General features: G+C 69.0%; 1 protein-coding gene across 4 annotated transcripts in view; it reads right to left on the reverse strand.

The window, feature by feature from the left end:
* Evi5l (ecotropic viral integration site 5 like) overlaps positions 1–2224 on the reverse strand; it is a 59798-nt gene extending 57574 nt beyond the window's left edge. For 3 of the 4 annotated variants that reach the window (XM_060375876.1, XM_060375879.1, XM_060375878.1), the window contains exon 1: positions 1971–2104. The gene's annotated coding sequence lies outside the window, so the exon portion shown is untranslated. Of the gene's footprint in view, positions 1–1970 lie in introns of all 4 variants that reach the window. The other variant, XM_060375877.1, reaches the window with a different exon arrangement.
* Between the last annotated feature and the right edge of the window lie 2776 nt (positions 2225–5000).

Genomic DNA, 5000 nt, shown 5'->3' on the forward strand with positions numbered 1-5000 from the left:
GGGGGGTGCAGATGTGGGGGTTCTGGGGGTCTGGGGGGACATAGAGGCCAGGGGGGTGCAGATGTGAGGTGTGGGAGGGTCTGGGGGGGACGGGGAGGGCAGGGGGGTGCAGATGTGGGGGTTCTGGGTGTCTGGGGGGGACGGAGAGGGCAGGGGGGTGCAGATGTGGGGGTTCTGGGGGTCTGGGGGGGACACAGAGGCCAGGGGTGGGTAGATGTGGGGTTCTGGGGGTCTGGGGGGGGACACAGAGGCCAGGGGGTGCAGATGTGGGGGTTCTGGGGGTCTGGGGGGACAGAGAGGCCAGGGGGGTGCAGATGTGGGGGTTCTGGGGGTCTGGGGGGACATAGAGGCCAGGGGGTGCAGATGTGAGGTGTGGGAGGGTCTGGGGGGACGGGGAGGGCAGGGGGGTGCAGATGTGGGGGTTCTGGGTGTCTGGGGGGGACGGAGAGGGCAGGGGGGTGCAGATGTGGGGGTTCTGGGGGTCTGGGGGGGACACAGAGGCCAGGGGTGGGTAGATGTGGGGTTCTGGGGGTCTGGGGGGGACACAGAGGCCAGGGGGGTGCAGATGTGGGGGTTCTGGGGGTCTGGGGGGACAGAGAGGCCAGGGGGGTGCAGATGTGGGGGTTCTGGGGGGACGGAGAGGCCAGGAGGGTGCAGATGTGGGGGTTCTGGGAGGACGGGGAGGCCAGGGGGGTGCAGATGTGGGGGTTCTGGGGGTCTGGGGAGGACGGAGAGGGCAGGGGTGGGTAGATGTGGGGGTTCTGGGGGTCTGGGGGGACACAGAGGCCAGGGGGTTGTAGATGTGGGGGTTCTGGGGGTCTGGGGGGACGGAGAGGGCAGGGGGGTGCAGATGTGGGGGTTCTGGGGGTCTGGGGGGATGGAGAGGCCAGGGGGGTGCAGATGTGGGGGTTCTGGGGGTCTGGGGAGGACGGAGAGGGCAGGGGGTGCAGATGTGGGGGTTCTGGGGGTCTGGGGGGACGGAGAGGGCAGGGGTGGGTAGATGGGGGGTTCTGGGGGTCTGGGGGGACGGAGAAGCCAGGGGGGTGCAGATGTGGGGTCACTGGGGGGTTCTGGGGGGACAGAGAGGCCAGGGAGGTGCAAAAGTGGGGTGGGGGGGGTTCTGGGGGTCTGGGGGGACACAGAGGCCAGGGGGATGCAGATGTGGGTGTTCTGGGGGTCTGGGGAGGACGGAGAGGCCAGGGGTGGGTAGATGTGGGGTTCTGGGGGTCTGGGGGGACAGAGAGGCCAGGGGTGGGTAGATGTGGGGGTTCTGGGGGTCTGGGGAGGACGAGGAGGGCAGGGGGGTGCAGATGTGGGGTTCAGGGGGTCTGGGGGGACGGAGAGGGCAGGGGGGTGCAGATGTGGGGTCACTGGGGGGTTCTGGGAGTCTGGGGAGACGGAGAGGCCAGGGTTGTGCAGATGTGGGGGTCTGGGGAGGACGGAGAGGGCAGGGGGGTGCAGATGTGGGGTCACTGGGGGTCTGGGGAGGACGGGGAGGCCAGGGGGTGCAGATGTGGGGGTTCTGGGGGTCTGGGGAGGACGGGGAGGCCAGGGGGGTGCAGATGTGGGGGTTCTGGGGGTCTGGGGAGGACGGGGAGGCCAGGGGGGTGCAGATGTGGGGGTTCTGGGGGTCTGGGGAGGACGGGGAGGCCAGGGGGGTGCAGATTGGGGGGCAGGAAGGCATTTGGGGTCCCGGGGCCGGGCTGGAGGGGGAGGAGGCTCACGGGGAGGGAGGAGAGCGGGGTGGGGGATGGGGAGCCCCCGAGTGAGGGGTCCTGGGGGGGACAAGAGGGGACAAGGGGTGAGGGGGCGATGGGGGAGGACGATGGGGGAGGACGGTGGGGAAGGGGGGGTGGGGGGTGGGCGGAGGCCCGAGCGGTAGATTCTGGGGGTGCGGCGGCGGGGGAGGGGAGGGAGGAGCCCCGGGTCCCCCCACACAGACCCCCCCCAGACCCCGCGGCGTGACCTACCTGCCCCGATCTCGCCGCCATGGGCCGCACTGCGTCGCCGAGACGCCCCGCCCGGGGTTCGCGTCCCGCTCGGGGGGTGAAGGGTGGTGGGGGTGGGGGGGACCCCGAGGAGCCCCCGAGGCCCCGGGAGCCGCTCCCCCTCCTCCTCCTCCTCCTCCTCCTCCTCCTCCTCCTCCTCCTCCTCCTCCTCCTCCTCAGCCGCCCCCGGGGACCGCGGCCGAGGCCGCCGCTGCCATCTCCAGCCGCTGACAGCAGCAGCAGCCGCCGCCGGCCCCGCCCCCCGGCCCCGCCCCCGGCAACGCCCCCCGGCGCGGCGAGGCCAATCAGAAGCCGCGTCCGGCCTCCGGAGGCCGCGGGGACGCGACGCACGCCGCGTCCAATCAGAGGGAGGCGCCGCCTGGATGGACGCGCGCAGCGCCAATGGCGGCGCGCCGAGGCGCTCAGCCCCGCCCACTGCCTCCATTTTGACCCAATCAGGAGAGGCCCCCGAGCCGGCCATTCTCCTGCCGCTCCCACCTGGGCCCTGGCAACCGTCGCGACCGCGAGGGGGCGGGGCTGCGGCGAAGATGAACATCTCCTGGGGCCAGTGAGGCAGGCCGGGAGGCGGGCTCCCTGTGGAGGTGGACCAATGGCGTCCTGGCAATGGGAACGAACGGTTGGGCGCCCTGGGCGGTGGGCGGGGCTGAATGAAAATGGCGGCCGGACCGGAGGGGGCGGGGCTGCGGGGAAGATGGACAGCCAAGCGGCCCAGTGAGGCAGGCGGGGAGGCGGGCTCGCCGTGCGGTTGAACCAATGACGGCCCGGGAATGAGGTTGGGCGCCCTGGGCGGCGTGTGGGGGGCGGCTGAGGGGAAATGGCGGCGGGGCTGAGGAGAGGGGCGTAGCTCGGAGTGGTAGGCGGGGCCTGGAGGGGCGGGGCTCTGCGAGGGGCGTGGCCAGGAAGAGCATCTTTCAGAGCGTCCTCTGGCCTCCCCCTCCTCCTCCCACTCCTCCTCCTTCCCCTCCTCCCCCTCCTCCTCCTCTTCCTCCTCCTCCTTCTCCTCCTCCCCCTCCTCCTCCTCCTCTTCCTCCTCCTCCTTCTCCTCCTCCCCTCCTCCCCCTCCTCCTCTTCCTCCTCTTCCTTCTCCTCCTTCTCCTCCTCCTCCTCTTCCTCATCTTCCTCCTGCTCCTCCTTTTCCTCCTCCTTCTCCTCCTCCTTCTCCTCCTCCTCCTCCTCCGCATCTTCCTCCTTCTCCTCCTCCTCCTCTTCCTCCTCCTCCTTCTCCTCTTCCTCCTCCTCCTTCTCCTCCTCCTCCTCCTTCTCCTTCTCCTGCTCCTCCTTCTCCTCCTCCTTCTCCTCCTCCTCCTTCTCCTCCTCCTCCTCCTCCTCCTTCTCCTTCTCCTCCTCCTTCTCCTCCTCCTCCTTCTCCTCCTACTTCTCCTCCTTCTCCTCCTCCTTTTTCTCCTCCTTCTCCTCCTCCTCCTCCTCCTCCTTCTCCTCCTCTGTCCTCCTCCTCCTCCTCCTTCTCCTCCTCCTCCTCCTTCTTCTCCTCCTCCTCCTCCTCCTCCTTCTCCTCCTCTGTCCTCCTCCTCCTCCTCCTTCTTCTCCTCCTCCTCCTCCTTCTCCTCCTCCTCCTCCTCCTCCTTCTCCTTTTTCTCCTCCTCCTCCTCCTTCTCCTCCTCTGTCCTCCTCCTCCTCCTCCTCCTCCTTCTCCTCCTCCTCCTCCCTCCCGTTTCCAATTTCTTTCTTTTTTCTATGTTTTTTTTTTTATTTTTTTGAGGCCGGGATGACCTCCAGCTCTCCCCCTCAGCGGATTGGGGAGGGTTGGGGAGGACTTTGAACTCCTCCCTCCTCCCTCCCCTCCTCCTCCCCAAGGGAGGTGTCACAAGAGGGGGAGGTGAGATCATAGGGGAGGGAGGGGTGGGGGAAGGGGCGGGTGGTCCACCCTCTGGGGGAGAAGGGGGTGGGTGGTCCTCTCTCTGGAGGAGATGGGGGCGGGTGGTCCTCCCTCTTTGGGGAGATGGGGGCGGGTGCTCCTCCCTCTGGGGGAGATGGGGGCGGGTGATCCTCCCTCTGGGAAGAGGGAGGAGGGCGGGTGGTGAGTGCTCCTCCCTCTGGGGGTGATGGGGGGCGGGTTGTCCTCCCTCTGGGGGAGATGGGGGAGGGTGATCCTCCCTCTGGGGGAGGGAGGAGGGTGGGGGTGGTGCTCCTCCCTCTGGAGGAGATGGGGGCGGGAGGTCCTCCCTCTGGGGAAGATGAGGGACGGGTAGTCCTCCCTCTGGGGGAGATGGGGGCGGGTGATCCTCTCTCTGGGAGGAGATGGGGGCAGGTGATCCTCCCTCTGGGGGGAGATGGGGGGCAGGTGATCCTCCCTCTGGGGGGAGATGGGGGGCAGGTGATCCTCCCTCTGGAGGGAGGGAGGAGGGTGGGGGGTGGGTGCTCATCCCTCTGGGGGGAGATGGGGGACGGGTGGTCCTCCCTCTGGGGGAAGATGAGGGATGGGTAGTCCTCCCTCTGGGGGTAATGGGGGGTGGGTGGTCCTCCCTCTGGGGGAAGATGAGGGACGGGTGATCCTCCCTCTGGGGGAGATGGGGGCGGGTGATCCTCCCTCTGGGGGAGATGGGGGAGGGTGATTCTCCCTCTGGGGGAAGGGAGGAGGGTGGGGGGTGATCCTCTCTCTGGGGGAGATGGGGGACGGGTGATCCTCCCTCTGGGGGAGATGGGGGGCGGGTGATCCTCTCTCTGGGGGAGATGGGGGAGGGTGATCCTCCCTCTGGGGGGAGGGAGGAGGGCAGGTGGTGAGTGCTCCTCCCTCTGGGGGGAGATGGGGCGACGGGTGCTCCTCTCTCTGGGGGAGATGGGGGCGGGTGATCCTCCCTCTGGGGGGAGGGAGGAGGGTGGGGGTGGGTGCTCATCCCTCTGGGGGGAGATGGGGCGACGGGTGCTCCTCTCTGGGGGAGATGGGGGGCGGGTGCTCATCCCTCTGGGGGAAGGGAGGAGGGTGGGGGGTGATCCTCTCTCTGGGGGGAGATGGGGGCGGGTGATCCTCCC

This window comes from Meriones unguiculatus (assembly GCF_030254825.1).
Source record: "Meriones unguiculatus strain TT.TT164.6M chromosome 13 unlocalized genomic scaffold, Bangor_MerUng_6.1 Chr13_unordered_Contig_2907, whole genome shotgun sequence".
Lineage (NCBI taxonomy): Eukaryota > Metazoa > Chordata > Mammalia > Rodentia > Muridae > Meriones > Meriones unguiculatus.